Source organism: Haemaphysalis longicornis, unplaced genomic scaffold (assembly GCF_048455015.1).
Source record: "Haemaphysalis longicornis isolate Haplotype H1 unplaced genomic scaffold, Haemaphysalis longicornis Haplotype H1 scaffold_1, whole genome shotgun sequence".
In the NCBI taxonomy this organism is placed as follows: Eukaryota; Metazoa; Arthropoda; class Arachnida; order Ixodida; family Ixodidae; genus Haemaphysalis; species Haemaphysalis longicornis.
Genome location: NW_027526203.1, coordinates 452,640,492 through 452,657,567, shown reverse-complemented (window position 1 = coordinate 452,657,567; position 17,076 = coordinate 452,640,492). Strand labels below are relative to the sequence as shown.

Here is a 17,076-nt window from a genome sequence, read left to right as displayed (position 1 = left end):
CGCCGCAAGATGTCGCAGTCTCGTAGGACGCAAAGCGAGGCAAGACCATGCATGTCGGCTATTGCATCGCTGCGGTGGCAAACTGGGCAACCGGGATTTGTAAAACAATCCTTGAAGTGAGGCCATTGGCGGGTCACGGCGGGAGTTAAGGCCACCCCCGCCCGGATCCTCCTAAGCGCAACCTCCTCGGCACGAGTAAGACCCGGGGGGAGGGTGGCAGCACACGGTGGAATTAGAGTACGTGTGCGGCGCCGGAGGTGTTCCTTTCTAGTCAGAAGGAAAGTCGTGTCATCCAGTTCTAACGGGGAAGTCGGAGATGGACTGGAGACTGCTAGCCGGGCTGCTACGTCTGCCTTGCAGTGGGCCGTCAGTAGGTCACGCAGAACCCATTCAATCAGTATCTTGTGAGCAATTCGTGCCGCAAGGTGGTGAATACTCTGGACCAGCGTAGGGCTACGGCTCACTAACCGTAGTAAGCGGACTGCTTGAAGGGCATCGGTGCGAATTACGATGCAAGCCCCGGGCAGCAAATTGAGTCCGGTTACAGCCAGGAGAGCCTCTCTAATGGCTACAAGTTTCGCACAGAACGATGCTGGAGGTTCCGGGACCTTAAATCTGGATGTCTTACTGAGGGATGGGTGGCTAGTGCAGTGAATGGCAGTGGCAGTACCAGTGTCTTCAATACTGGCATCTGTATATAATATGGTGGAGCCGAGTCGAAGGTGGCTATCCATGTCGGTGATGCGTTGCAGTGTTGTTTCGTTTATATTACACACAAACACATGCATGCTTTTCTTGAACCAAAAAGTTAAATTTTCACTCCTGAAAGTAGCGAAGCATGCCTTAGAACACACATGTCAGAGCTGAATGCGGCGCGAGTTAAAAAGACGATGCTCCTTTTCGGGATAGATGAAAGCTGAATTGTAATGCATTGCATTCTTTGTCGAGTACACCCACAGCCAGGTTCGTGTAACGCCCTGCATTTTTACAAAAATGCAGATTTCGCGCAAGTTCCACCTGTAATACTTAGTGTAAATGGAGATAATTAGTCGGACAGAATTTAGAAAAACAAAAAAAAATGGCTGTAAATAACTCACACTCTAGACATGTGGCATAAGAATGCTACGCATTGGTACAAAATTCTCTGAATTTCTCTGTGTCTGTCTGTCTGTCTGTCTGTCTGTCTGTCTGTCTGTCTGTCTGTCTGTCTGTCTGTCTGTCTGTCTGTAACCAGCCAGAAAAGTTCAGCAGTAACCGGTCGGTATGCTCGCTGGTGTGTTACTTCATAACCCACTGGTGAGCCACGGGTGGGTAAGCAGTAACTATCGGTGAAAAAATATAGTTCATGTACGTGAAGAGAATCTGGTGCACATGATTTCGCGACCTGAATTTCCTTAGTGCTCTCGCAACAATAAAAAAAACCCTGGAGATAGGCCACATCATGAGGTTCCCAAACCATGAAACCTCTGAATGACCTCATACTTAGCGGATGGGGTGATGTCGAGGTGAGTTCAGGGGCTGCGACGTCCTGAGTAAGGGAGGTTGGGTGTTTTGGACACAATCGCACCCGATGAGTTAGAGGGTGAGTCAGGTTTAGGTTGCAGCGGAAGTTGAAGTGAGGTCAAAAATAAGCGTGCTAACTGTTTCCGCGTGGACAATTCTCCATTTCATTGCTGCTTTTACTGCACGACGTAACCAAGCATATTTTCAAATAAATATCCTTCAGAATAGCGTAAATAAGTGTACATTTACTCACGATACTTTTATCACTGTGACACTAAGTATGATACCTTAATACATACCATAGAATGGACTTTCTTTTAAGCACCACTTATCATTTTTTCGGCTAAACCAAGCAGACCAGCGTCTACAAAGCTCAACATGACGTACAAAAACAATTTGACAAATTTTGTTACTCATATCTTAAGAAGTTTCGGGCCGGTGAAGGTACCTGTTTCGCAAGTACTGAGACCATTACGCCGTCGAAGAAAGCTTTTAATAGGGCTAGGATTGAACACATTGCTTCATTGATTGATTGATTGATTGATTGATTGATTGATTGATTGATTGATTGATTGATTGATTGATTGATTGATTGATTGATTGATTGATTGATTGATTGATTTACGCACCGAAGCTACACATGGGCTGAGGTGTTGATGTGAGCTGAAAGCTGGCAACGTCATTTGTTCTCCCAAGTAGAACACACTTCCTTACGTCCTACGGCTATCATGAAAGAAAGTATCTATCCATTATAGCGCAAAGCGCTGTGAAACAGGCAAAGACCATTCAAAGACACGGGCACAGTTGTCGAAAGAACCCTTCAGCCGTTATAATGTAACTTCCTTATACAAGAGCCAGTTTTAACGAAGTAGCTACTAAGCAAAGCGATAACTGTAGCCCTTCGCCACGCCGCGCCTCATAGCCAAGATGTATTTAGGCGCTTCAACTTCATTTGATCTTTTTACTAATAAAGGTGAGCAGATGAAAAATAAAGCAAATCAAAAGCGTAAAGTGATACGTCTTTCTAAAAATGAGTTACAGTAAAATGCCTCCGAAACTAAGATCAACATCCAGCTTTCGCTTTTGAATGCTTGAGTAACGGCTGCACAAACACCTGCACCGAGGTGAAAACATGAAGTAGCTTAGTGCATACCCACGCGTCCACAAACAAACGCCCGAGCAAATGGGCTCTAGATATAAACCTGTATAAGCCACACGCCCGCATCCATTGATATATGCCTGCAGTAAGGCATGCGAGGTTACCCAAATAGTCTTGGTCATCGCTTGTTAAAAGCTCAATCTGTAGAAAGCCCTTCGACGATGAGTAAAAAGACACCAGCGAAGACGAGTACGAAAAAAAAAAACGTGTTGCAGCCACAGCATACCGGTGTGTAGCGACATTCTAAAGGAACTTGACACTGCCACTGATTTTTACGGCCATTTTACTGCGCTTTTATCAGTCGCGTGTCATCAAAGCCGCACGAGCTTAATAAAAAAGGACGACTTTGGTGTTTATGTATTTTCGCAGCGCGCCCTGTGGCACACGACACCATAAAATCGCACCGCCCGCAGCGTTTTTTCTCTCTCCGCTCCCTCCCTCTCTCTCTGGCTTCATGTTAGATGCAAGGCGCGCGCGCCAGAGTCGCGTGCGACGTCCACGCATAAACGCTACCGCAGCGCTGTATATTTCAAATCGCTCACAAAATCCTAGCGCGAACCTCCCCTGTGGGACTCATCACTACATATGGGTTCGATGTTCTATATGTCTTGTTGTGCTTCACCCTGAATTGCAATTTCTTGCGACTGTTTCCTGTTTGGAAAAGTTCATTGCATCGGTTGTGACAGCAAGCTGGCATTGAGATGCAAGTCACACAATCGAGAAGTGTAATAATGAAATGCTTAGTGACGTTTCCCTTAATGGACGCGGGTTACGCGCAAGCTGCGTGGGCACTCCTATCCCGCAGCTCTCGCCGCTATTGTTCAACTCGTGCCCGGCGCTTGTTGTGGTGTGCCCGCTACCAGCGGTGTGCACGCGATCGACAGGCAGCTGTCCACGTGAACTATACCTGCTCACCGATAGTTACCCACTGGTGACCCACCCGTGGCTCACCAGTGGGTTATCAGTGACTGGTGGCGGGTTGCAACTGACACACCAGCGAGCACACCCACCAGTGACTGCTGAACTTTTTTGGCTGGTTACAGACAGACAGACAGACAGACAGACAGACAGACAGACAGACAGACAGACAGACAGACAGACAGACAGACAGACAGACAGACAGACAGACAGACAGACAGACTAAAATTCAGCTTTCATCTAGCCCACGAAGAGGCATCGTCTTTTTAACTTGCTAAATTCGACTTGGTGAAGACTGGCTGTAATGCCTTTGCGAGGCTACACGGGCATACAGGCATGCATGCGTGTAGTACGAGCTGTCTAGGGCTACTGCTTGGCCACTAGGATATGAGACATCGTGGTGTGAGGTGGACGCCGTCCGCTTACCAGTAACCATATACATGTAGGTATTGCAGCAAGCGGGTGTCACAATATATACCCATTAGTCGAGGTGACATTAAAATTTTGGAGATTCTGTACACATGGTATGCACAGATTTTAAAGTGCTGAGCACTGTAGGGGCCCGGGATGTCGTCCGTCTAATGTCGTTGGGCGTCACACAAATCCAATGATGTTGCTTACTTAGGGGCCAAGAAGAATTTGTTTTAGCCGTGAAAAGCAATTAGAAAGGACCAAATAGGAAGGCGAAGGAATTATTTAGTCAGTAAGTTCAAGATATAGAAAAAAGAAAAAAAGGAGTAGAAACACAAAATAAAAGTCAACCTTATCCGAATAGTTCTAGCACGCAGACGAGCCGTCTCTGCAACAAATGAGTGGACGGTGTGAGTGTGACATGCATATTATCCCTGTGGCAGTGACCGAGCTTCTCTGTGGCCCCGAAATACAAAAGCACTGGAACAGGCAATGGCAGTCATAGGCGTCGCAGGCTGGTCTCCAGCAGTCTTCTCCGATGATTGTTGTTGCTCCTCGCTACGCGGCGCATACGCACGCGGAAGACTGGCTAGAAATCGGGCAATTTGAGGGCTTATTGCGGCCGAGTTGATTGAAACAGATAATCAAACAAAAAAAAAAAAGCGGAACGCAGAAAAAGAAAAGAAAACACCAGAAAAACAAAAGCAAAACACAAATAAACAGCAGATAAACCCGACGTACCCACAATATTAACACAAGGGAAACACTGCATGGCAAATCACTGCTCCGCACTTCCGACAGCTTTCACGTTGAGTGTAACGGCACCCATTTTGCGGCTAGCAGCCTGCTGCTTCGGATGGTTCGGTCCAAATTTTAATCAACGGTCTTCGTGCCTTATGACATTTTCTGGTACGAAAAAAAAACCCCTGGCCCCACCTATGTGGCTTTTATAACAGCGAGCATTAAGACGAAGGAAATATAGGCAACAGCTTTCCAGAGCGCTACCACCGTAGCAAGCACGCTTTTTAAATTATAAATGTAAACATTTGTTTTCGCTCAGCTAGCCATGGGCACGTTTAAGTCAGAAGACAAGCGCATAAACAAAGATATCCGTGTTTTTTTTTTTTTTTGTTAAAAGTCACGCCGTTCTGCTTTTCGCAGTAAGAAAAAGAAAAAAAAACACGGGTTAGAAGTGCTTCGAAGAAAGGTGAAATGACAGCGGAACAAATTTAAATAGAACGGCAGCTGCAACAAAAGCAAACAAAAATTAAAGCCAGTTCCGCCCAATGTGAAATCTGAAACAGCGGAGCTGTGGCTCTCTCGTGCCGGCTCATTCGTGCATGGGCGCTGGCCGGAGAAAGGCAGCGCCATCAGCGGGCAAATTCTGCGCTTCGCGCAAAGGAATCGGCCACTAAACGTCAGCAGCGGGAGATTCCCTCCCATCTCCCTCCCCCGAGGAGCCCGCCTCTGCAAGACCACTGCGTCCTCTATTGGTGGATCTGGGAACCTACCCTGCGTGACGAACGACCTACAGCAGACGGACGAAAAGTCTCGACCCACAACACCTCCGCTGTTAAAAGACACCGACTGGGTTCAAAAATGGCGTTGAAGAAAGGCGAAGTAAAAGTAGAACTAAAGCGAAAGAAAAATCCAGCCTCGCGCCGTCACGAGCGGCATATCGAGGGAGGACATATCAGAGAACGCGACACATGGCTATCTGACCTCTGGTTGGGGCTACCGCTAAAAAGGCAAGTTCAGGTTTCACGAAAAGGATTTTACTTGATCGCTTCGGTGGTGGAGGGCGTAAGGCACCCTCGTACTGTTAACTAGATCACAGGTCCAATTTAAAATCTATTGCGATTGGAAAAAAGGAAGCTGCTCGTCTATTAAAGTGTAGTTGCGGACTAGAACCCTTCCTGGTATAAATTCCTAATGCGCAGCCCTTCCCCATTCCTCATGCCGCATGACATTTGAAGGAACTGGGGCATGCAAAACGACCATTAAAGGACGAATTCTAGTGCTGACGGAAGTGAAAGCATGTCAGATAGACTATTGCCTCCTTTAACACAATGCGGTTATGCCCAAGCGTCGTCCACGGATATTTAGACACGAGCACAGTGGCGCCGTGGTAGCGCCCTGAGATAGGCTTGATTTACAGTCATGGACAAATGAAACTCGATCATGAAAATATGAACCAGAACACACAAACAGCGCGATTTTTTCCCATGCAAGTCAAAAGGACGCGTGGCTTAGTTACAGCAAGAAAGTTAGGCAATGTGGCTTTCAAATTATACCAAGAGCGCCCCATTATTCGACCTCCACGAACATCATTCTTCGATTTTGCGTGTTCTGGTTCGTATTTTCGCGTTAACATTTCATTTGTTCATGACTCTGCGTTTTATGGCTGCAGAAATGTGCATAAGCACACGCAAAGCGTACAGGTGTAAAACTGTTGAAGTTCAATTGCATCCACCATTTTCTCATTTTCTCTTTAGCCTGAGCGCGCTTTTACTTGTGACGGGTGGCCATCTTCAGTAGGCCACGCTGGCGCGTGCACATGGGCTGTGACAGAGTGAACGGAACTGCATTAGCTGTGGGGCTGAACGATGTCACGGCGCTGGATTATGGACAACCCGAAAGGGGCCGCTACATTTATTGGTGAAATTATCTTCACACGTTTTCATTCTCTCCTTAGGTTCTGTGACACCTTTTTCTTCTGCAAGGTTTCTTTTCCCGACCGATGTCATTCTCACGCATAGGCATGTCAGCCGCGCTTGTTTGGTTGGGAATTCGAGGAGGAAGGGCGCGTATGCAGGTGAGCCGAAGGTATGAAGGGCGAAAGCGAAAGCTGACGCGCTGTGGAAGGCTGCGAGTTTGGCTGCGAGTGACGAAGCTTTTTCGCTTCTCCCTGCAGGAAGTGGCGCAGGAGGCTTTGTTCGAGCGGCGGCGGCGGCGGCCGTGGTAGCGGGAGCGTCAGCGGCCTACCCGGGGGCCGATGAGATCACGTCCCGGCAGGGAAGCGGCGGGGGCCGATAAAGCGCGGACGCTATTTCCTGGACGCGTCGATCAGGCGTCCCAAGATGGCGCGCCTCCGGTGTGTTCCGGTCGGGGAGGGTTATCGTGGCCGGCCCGAGAATCGCGCCGCCCAGTCATCAGCTCATAAAACTCCATTAGACGGGGGAAATTGCTGTGTAAACGCTTATCTCTGGCCAGATGAATTGTATAATGGGTGCGCGCGGCGTCTTATCTGGGCCGGCCCCTCGAAGCCGTCGTCTGACGACTTCTTTATCGTCTCCTTTGCGCCCCGGCCCGGGTCTCCTCCGCTGCGGTGGTGGGCGAAAGGGGGGGGGGGGGGGGGGGGTGAAGAGAGCTCGGGCCCCGCCGCCAATTCGCCCCGTGAGCGATAAATGAGCCTCGGGATCGGCCGGGCGCTCGCTCCGCGCGCCGCTAATTGGCAAAGTGCCGCTCCTCCTCGCGGCACCGGCGCGCTGCGGGAAAGCCGCCTTCTCCCTCCTGCAGCCGCTGCTAACGACCTGCTTGGGGGAACTGCGTTCGGAAAAACTTGCTCGAGTGCATTGCCGTGTCCGCGCCGCGTCGCCCGTGGCGCCGACGAGCAAAGAAAAAGTCCCACTCCTTTTGCTCCTCCGCGTTTTGCCGCTCTTTTCTGCCACCCCGCGATTGGCGCAGACCCCGGCGCCCCCGCCGTCACGCCGGCATCGCGTGAGATCGTCACGCGCATTACACAAGGCGGGAGTGAATGGAGTGACAAATAAATGACATAACAGCCTGCCAGGCAGGATACGACCAAACTGGCAGATAGCACCACCACTTTATTATCTTTTTTTTTTTCTCGGATCAGCTACAACAACAAAAAATGGCATAAATTGCGCCCTCGTCAGGAAAAATTGCCTGAGTTATCGCGTCCAGACCAGTAGATTTGCCGTGTGGCTTCCTTGAGTACTATCTTAATATGCCACCCCCCCCCTTTTTTTGCCTCCTCTGGCTCGTATAAGGCCATGTAAGTATAATATTAAAGAAAATCTTGGAACAAATTTTAACCGTGCTAGTTGACTGGTTGTGAGAAACTGTTAAAGCAAAATACACTTGATGTTTATTTTTTTTTTGCATGCGTTTGTATGGAACTGTTATTTACATTTCTTAAACGTTATGCAAAGCGTACTGTTGTACGCGTCAGATCCCAGCATCTCCGTGCTCCCCACGTCGAAAGCTGTGATTTTCAAAATTACCGAAAACGACCCAAAAGTCATCTCGCACTTCATTCCTGTACGTTGGGAACTGCAGGACACTTTTATAACGTTTGGTGTAAGCAGAATAGGTGCGCTTTAAGTTCACACCATTCAGGATTTACCATTCATGCCAAAATATTCTCGGCACACATTACGTCCCAAAAACGTCGTTTAACAGATAGCACGGACCTCACGATTCTGTGAATAACGCACCTTCTGTAGCTTCCCATTCGGGCTTTTTTTTTTATTGCTGCAAGCTTGTCCAGTCTTCTGTGACATTTACAGATGGTGCTTTAGTGCTTTTTTTTCGATTGACCCAGCAACACTTACGTGTAGTCTTTAATTCTTTAAGATATTATCCCCCTTAATTCCTCTTTCGTATTTTTATTAGACTTTTACGTTAGGATTTACACAAGGCAGAGAAAGTGACAGCCACCAAGTCAGTATGAGATTTCTTTTTCGCAGTTTATATTGCTGCCAGTGTAATTCTTGTGTGTTTCACTTTGACTCGTCGAAATAAGCGTAATAAATTAAAGAACTGTTTGCGCTGGCAACATCCTGCCCAAAACATCAATGGCGTGCCTTGCTATAGGCAGAGAAAAAAAAAAGCAAAAATAAGAGCGTCATTCAACGAAGTGAAGCCATATTTGGCGTCAGCGTATTGCCTCTGATTTAGGCAGTCAGGGACAGTCGAAGTTCACTGGCACCATGAAAACGGAACGGTTTCCTCAATACACAGGCATCGTGGCCCACTACAGGGATAGCAGGCGAAAATTTCCGCCACCTCATCCTGGACTATCCAGCAACGAAGCCACCATTTTCATGCGACTGCAGACGAGTTGCTATCCACACACCACACCCTCCTCCAAGCCAACTCAGTATCCCTCCATTTGCAGTTTCTGCCCGACGCCTGGCACCCTGTACAGCCAGGCATGAGAGTGTCAACAAAACCCTAACCTAATAATTATAATAATAATCTTTATTTCACAAGGCACTGAATACATGTGCGGGTAAGCCCAAGCCAAAAAAGGCTTGTGGGGCCGTGCCCGGAAGTTGCTACAGATCACGGACGTAGCAATGCCAACATTATATCGTCTGTAAAGAAAAAGGGAGAAAAAAAGAAAGTAGAAAGAATGTACAGAAAAGAGTTGGGGAATAAAAAAAGCATCAGAGAATACATTATGCAGCTTCAACCATTCAACAATCAACCACGTAATACAAAAACAGCGTCTCTAACTGGAGCACGGGTATACGAGAAAACCTAACTCCATTTACTCACCCTCCTATGGATAACTCGTCTGGCCGACCCGGGCCGTGGATAACAGCAAAACCTCGGTGAAAAGGGCCTGGACGGCAAGCCGCAGTCTGGGTATCCCGGTCTAGGGATTCCCTCCACCGCGCGAGTGCCCTGCAGTAATCACTTATGCTCATGAATAAAGATATAATTATTATCTTACTGTCTATTTATCTTATTGTTTATCTTATTGTTCGTCCAGTTGTTTTTGTTATTTTTATTACCCACTGCAAGGCAGCACAGTTACGTACGTTGTTCCGCCGGGACAACTGAGCTGTTCGTGCTGTGTCAACTTTTATCGTTGACCTTCACGCATCTGCTGCGCGAATATTCGAGATTCATTCATTCATTCATTTGTTCACTGGAAAGTTTTGTTCTTTACATTAATGAAACAAGACGTTGGGCCAGACGAAGCTGTTGAGGCCCAGAAAAAGTTAAGACAGCAGAGAAGACATGCAATTAGTTAACAAATCGGCAAAACCCCGTACAATAGGCAATACAAGCACAATGTAATGCATGGTGCAAATACACTCATAAAAGTGAGGGAAGAAAATAAACATCAATATATCTCGGCACCAGTGAAAACGATCAAAAGTATACACTTTTACACATTCGACTCTTGCGTGATTGAGCGTAATACATAGCTAGCTTTACAACCATTTCGTAAATAAATCTATCCAGCGCCTATGCACCTACATAGATGCACATACATGTACAAACCTAAGTATGCACGCAACCAAGTTCACATCAGCGCAGACTTTGATGCGGTTCGGGGGGAAATGGCCTCTTAACAGATCGGAAACCACAAGATTGAAAGGCTGTCGCGTTCCGTGTGGGGAGAGATGCGCGCAAGCGCGCAGTGTGACGAGCAAGTGGACAGCAGCCATCTTAGGAATAAGGACTGGTTTATTGGCGACAGCGCGCGCTTGTTAAACGCGCCGGCGGTTGCTTATCCGCTAGATAATAAAATCGAACAAACGACGCCTGGCGGCGCTATCACAAGGACAATTACGGGAAAACAATTCAACGGCATGTTTTAGCTTATAGGACATACAGGCTGAAATTTAAAGTCGTGTAAGGCTAATGAGAGTGGTAGCGCTGAGTGAAGAGAGCGCCGCTTGGTTGCGCACCGGCAACAGACGAGGCGCTGTAAACGCCCCAACCTGCAGTCCCGCACACGGACCCTCTTGGGTGTTGCCTAGCAACGCGTTTTTTTTTTGCTCGCGCAGAATTCTTTCCCCCTGTGACCTTGACCGAAAGGCTTCACACTCCGACAGAACGACGTCGCCTAGCAACGCTCTTTCTTGGGTCCCGCTGCGTATGCTGTGGAATTGGAACACCGACATATTCATTTTTCTTGAAATTTGTTGACTGCTGTAAATGGTTAGTTGACCACTGATTCTGTAATGCGTTGTGTAATATATCTCTGTGGGTATATGCTGCGCTGTGGTTCGAGATTGATTGATTGATTGATTGATTGATTGATTGATTGATTGATTGATTGATTGATTGATTGATTGATTGAAGTTATTGACTGACTGAAATTGTTGGGCTGAGAAGCCATTTTATAAAATAGTTGTTCAGCACACCACAAGTGATATGGGCTACTCTATTGATATGTCACCCTTTGCTATAGGCTTGAAACTCCGGAATATTCATTTTCAGCGCCCTTCATTGTCAGGCTTCACATATCGCGATGCGAATATTCAAGGGTGAGGATATACGCTCACGCGTAATGAGACAGTTGACGACCACAGTTTTATTGCATAAAAGTTGAATGACACAGGTTTTTTTCGCCAGTCTACCACATACATTTCAAACACCTTCGAATAAATTTTAAGATCCAAAGATGTTCGTAACCATAAATGACGAGAAAAGTAAAGATAACGACTTTAACCTTGCATGATTCCGACTAGTATATCTTTCAGGGATATTTGCTTCGACGTGGACGAAGCGCTTGAGACAATTTTCACGCAAAATTTCCAAAGGTTTCTTCTCGGCTGAAGGAGTTTTCAGTTCACAAAACATACGTTTCGGCTGGTTTACGTGCATCAAGGATGCTGGCCTAGTAACGTTGTGTCTGTGTGCTAGGTCCATACTTTCTACTGTAACACTGAACGACGCGGTCGCCAGCACGACGGAAGTAAAAGACGCCCGGTTTTTTCCGATATCGAGGTTGCTGTTTCTTTTTAAGTCTGTACATTGAACGCATAGTCGAAACAGTATACTGCCTCCCAATTTGCGCTGGTCGTATCGTTCTTGCATTCGGTCACCCCTCCCTCTTTGCCGCACTTTTTCGTTCTAAAATATGTCCACGCAGTCGCACGTCTTCGGACGAGTATACAAATGCAGGCGCGACAAAGGCGGGCCAGCTATTCGATTTCGACGGCGAACTGGCACGGCGCTATCGGCGTGGGGTGTGGGTAGAGGGGCATTGTGCGGCGTCCACTTGACGCTGCTCCGACGCGCTGAGCGACGTGCGAGAAAGGGAGCGTGCGCTCGCTGATCGACCTGCGCGCGGCCCGTTAATCGAGCCACGGGGGCGCCTTTGTGCGGCAGCCGAGTGCGGCCGTATCGGTTCAATTCCATCTCCCGGCCCCCGGCGCGGCCCGAGAGCCAATCCTGGCAGCCCAAGGTGCGCGCCGTTTTTCAGCCGCCGCGGCGGCGGCGGCAGCAGCTATCGGCTAGATGGGCTGCCCAGATTGGCCAGCCCTTTGTGCGGCCGCCAAGAAAATAGGCGCCCGTGTAATGGCAGAGAAAATTGAAACCTTCTGGCGCGCCCCCAAGACGTCCATGAAGTGGCCATCTATCAGGCGCCGATAGCGCTCCAGCGCGCGCCTAACGAACACCAATTGCAGGTATACGCCAGGGAGCGCGCAGCCGATAAGACGACGTCCGCGCGGCTCCTTATGGCAAAATCAATTGATTCCGCGGCCCATTGTCGGTGCCAGATCGAATTTCAATTTCCGGACGGACAAAAGGCGCGCAGTCCGGCGTCGCCGCGGCCACGCCAGCGGGCCTTTCAATCAGCCCCGCAGCAGCCGGCAATTAACCTAATGCGCGCGGTCGAAGCGGTTCGACGCGGCCTACCTGCGGCGGCGGCAGCTGCCCGCCCGGCCACGTCTAAATTAGGGCCGCCCTGTCAGCGAGACGTAACTCAGCCGGCCGCGGGAGGCGCGCTCGTAAATGCGCCGCTCGCTACTTTGTCCCCGGCGGCAATTTACGGGCCCCGCGGGGGCGCCGCCGCGGCCACCTGGGCCAACCCTTCCGCGCATATCGGCGGCCACTCCCCGGCCGATCGTTTCCGGCTGCTCCCGGGACGTCGGTCAGCGCGCGGGTCTCCTGGAAAACGCTCTCGGCGGGCAGGCCTCACGCTGGGGCAAACAGCGGCCCGTCACGAGATGCCGTAACAAAGGGGGCGTCCGTGTCGCGAGCGTGTTTCGTCGCTACATTATGGTCCACCTGCAGCCTCATGATTTGCTCAACTTAGTGCCCCCGCCATTCCCCTCGCGCTGCGGGGCGTCAACTGCACGTAGGCCGCCCGCGTAATGCTCACGCTTGCTCCGACGCATGCGAACGCTATTTGTGCGTTATCCAGCCTGCCTGCCCTGAGATGTTTATCACGCTTGCAACGGGGGCGAGCGAGCCGCCCAAATTGTATTGCGAAGAAAAAGTCTAGCTTTCTCACCTCTTCAGGCATTGCCGGAGGCAATCATAGAACAGTACAGAGGGGAGCGCTGATCAAGTCTTGCGCCTGCGGGCCAGCCGCGTACGTCATGGGACTAAAAATAGCGAAGGAAGTTGTATACACTAGCAATCGTGGTCCCTTTCTGTTTGCAATGTCGGTAACTACACAGGATACGATGCATAGTGACGGGTAATGTTGATGGTGGGCCACTGCCCCCCCCCCCCCCTCCTGATAAAGGCACCACGATACTCTAAAGCAGGTGTCGGCAACTGGTAGCCCGCGTGCCACATGCGGCCCGCGGGGCAGTATTGTGCAGCCCTCAGAACGCCGTCAGAACTCCCCCCACCTCCCCCTCCCCCCCCCCCCCCCCCCCCCTCTGTCACTTCCTCTCTGAAGGCCGACATACCAGTTTTGACCTAAAACGGGGTTAGACGGGAGACAAGGACAGAGAATTAATCACTTCCAGTTGGCATTGTCCTCCATCTTCACACTTAGCCAGATTATTGTCAAATATTATCGCCAAATTCCCTGATTTTTTTTTTCAAAACAGTTTTCAGAGCAATTTTTCAAAACAGTTTTCAAACAGCAGTATTCGGTCTCACAGTTTGTTACAAAAATAGACTCCCTTAGAGCAATAGAAACTGTATGATAAACACATTTTTTCTTGCTGTAACATCTTGAGCCGACCACCTGCACTTCTGTCTTGGAAACTGCAATTCTCTAGGTAGTGAAAAAAATTCGTCGAGATCGCACTGGTGCACTTCCAAAACCAACTACATTGACTGACAAGGTTGTGATCGCTATGAACGTCTTTGTCAAGCACTATACTTTGTAATTTTGCCAAAAACTGTGTACGCAGATTTTCGAGCGAGTATGCCTGTGCTCAAGTTGTCAATTATTACATTGAATGTCCCTTGGGTTTAAAAAGTACCGAACGTTCTGCGGAAATAAGTCAATTATGCTCACGCCTGAACCCCTCTTTGCGCCGAAACATCCATTGACAGAAACGTCCGGGTAACAAAAAGATTGAACCGAAAGGTCCGAAACGCCCTCAACTGAAAAGACCGTAGCAGGGCTTCGGGCTTCTTTTAGCGGGTTCATTGACACCGTCAAGCTGTGTACAAAGCTTTAAACAGTGAAGCTGTTTAGCCATTCATGGATTCCGGTGTTTCAACAAAGTCAGTATAACAGTGTAAATAAAAGAAATCACCGGCCCCGTCAGGATTCGGACCTGTGTCTGATAGATAAACGGAGTTAGTCGTCGTACCCACTCGGCTATGGCCGCGAATTACTTACCCGAGATTCAAAGTACACGTTGCACCTTCGAAAGCCTAGTCTAAGATCTCGTGTTCCGTTCGTTCAAGTCCGATCGTGGACTTAAACCGTTGTGATGGTTGTGAAGGTTGCGTTCAGCCTATTTCAAGTCTTACACAGTAGTGTGAGCTTCCTTCATATTTTTTAGTCCGGGAAGCTTTTTGAGAAACGTATGAGCAAAATAAAGAAATCACATTTAAATGAACGCCGGTGCTCTCTACCATGAGGTTCGGGGCTGCGCCGGCTCGTCCACACGTCACGGATTATTCAGCATCTGTGTCGAGTTGAGGTTGAGGCCCCGGCCGCCGGATTTTTATCCGATGGCCGGGATCTCAACCGAGCCCCACAAGGAAACAGGCTCATCGAGATTTCTTTTTTTAAATAGTCGAGCGGGGCGCGGATGCAGAGGCCCCTGGAAGCCATGGGGCCCGGGGCTGCAGCCCCCGTAGCCCCCACCTTAATCCGGCACTGCTACCCACCACCTCCCCCCTCCCTTCCCATCGCGGACGCTCGGATCTGGCGGCGCCTGCAGACCAACACTTTCTATAACCACCAACATCTATATACCGCATATCTCCCACCACCTATCCCTAAACTGCACACACTGCAGCTCCCCATTGACAACACTGCACTTGGTGCCCTACTAACCCTTCACCCCCCCCCCCCCCCCCCCAACCCAACCTACGAGCAGTGGGAGTGCGTGCTGCGCAGCGGCCAGCTCAAGGACCAGGCTACACTGCTCGAACGGGCTAGGTCAGCGGCCGTGGGGTCTACCGGACTAGGATGGTCGCCCTTGCCCGTCTTCTTTAACATCCTCTTTACCCTCACCCAATTTTTAGAAATAAATGTTTACTCTCTCTCTCTCTCTTTCGTGAAGCCCTCCGTAGTTTCTCTTTACAACTCGCTGGCGCAAAGGTTGCGCAGCACAGGGAAGGGGCGATGCAGGCATTCGACGGCCCGACGTTAGGCATAACGTCACAATTTTAGGCCTAACGTCAGAAACCGGTACCCGCAGCTTTACGTATATAATGAATATGCCGTTGCTTGGCATGCATAAGGCTCAACTTCTTACCTAATGTTCCGCCTATAAACTTATAGGACGTTCGGGCTAACGCTCACAACTGCTGCCCAGTGGAGGAAGTAGTACGTCGACATACGAGTACTGGTCGGCGTCGTAGAACCTCAAAGGCGGTCTTCAGGCCTACTCTGCGACGCACCCGATAGTTGCTGCAGTTAGTCCAGCTTAGTTAGGCCGGGTTCAGACTTGCCGCAACTGTCATAATAACTTTAGAGAATGACGTCATTTCACTTCTTAGCCAACCGAACTGCGCGACACGCCGTTTTTTTTTTGTTTTTTTTTTACGTTCATACATCACGATATGCCTTTTAGTCGGTAGTCTGAACATAGCCTTACACAGAGTGGAACATAGCAGCAGTGGTGCATTGGAATACTCATGATAAGTTTGGTCATGCGATACATGCACAAACAAACAAACAAACAAACAAACAAACAAACAAACAAACAAACAAACAAACAAACAAACAAACAAACAAACAAACAAACAAACAAACAAACAAACAAACAAACAAACAAACAAACAAACAAACAAACAAACAAACAAACAATAAATAAATAAATAAATAAATAAATAAATAAATAAATAAATAAATAAATAAATAAATAAATAAATAAATAAATCGCTTTTGTTGCAGCAAGGCCTCGCTCAACACCAAGAAATGTGTGCCCGTACTCTGGATCTTGTGTGCTACTCTGAAACCTACCAAAGTGTACATACCCACACAACGGCGCCATCCTCACTAACCAGATGGCATTTAAGGGGGAAAACATTGTGCCATATTTATTTATTTATTTATTTATTTATTTATTTATTTATTTATTTATTTACCTACTTACTTATTCATACTGTCAGCATACAGCCAAGACAGGAGTTTACAGGCAACAGGGAAATGAAGAAGGGAAGCGCTTGAAAAAATTTAGCATAGGCACGCAATAAACCACATCACATGAAATCCTTAATTGACGAAACAAACAAACAAACAAAATTTGGGACAAAGAGGTAACGCTTATATAATATGGTAACGTTGCATTCAACAAATAAATGATACCGGTTACTGAATTGCAGAGTTAAATCCGTTCAAAAAAAGTTAATCGCAGCCGACAGGGTTCGAACCTGTGCGGGGAGACCCCAATGAATTTCGAGTCCATCGCCTTAACCACTCGGCCACGACCGCTTTTTTTTATTTTTATTTTTTGCCTGTCTGTCAATATACCACAAATTACATTTGAACATTTTAAATACGCATACATACAAGAGGCGGAGCTGCCAGCCTCTATAGGGCTGACTTTGTCAATTAGAATGCCCTTCAATTAGTTGCTCTATTTGTGGCAGCCAATCGGGCAGTTCCTGGTGGAATTGAATGGCATCAACAAATCTACCCATGCTCTCTTTGAAATACTCCCTTGACTCGGCCACGACTGCTTTGACTTATTTTATTTTGGGGAACAGTAACTTTATCTCCA

At 48.3% G+C, this 17,076-nt stretch overlaps 1 non-coding gene across 1 annotated transcript; it reads right to left on the bottom strand.

Annotated features, from left to right (window-relative positions):
- Positions 1 to 16,705: 16,705 nt before the first annotated feature.
- On the bottom strand, positions 16,706 to 16,787 carry Trnas-cga (transfer RNA serine (anticodon CGA)). Its single transcript has one exon. It is a non-coding gene; the product is annotated as a tRNA-Ser (tRNA).
- Positions 16,788 to 17,076: the final 289 nt, after the last annotated feature.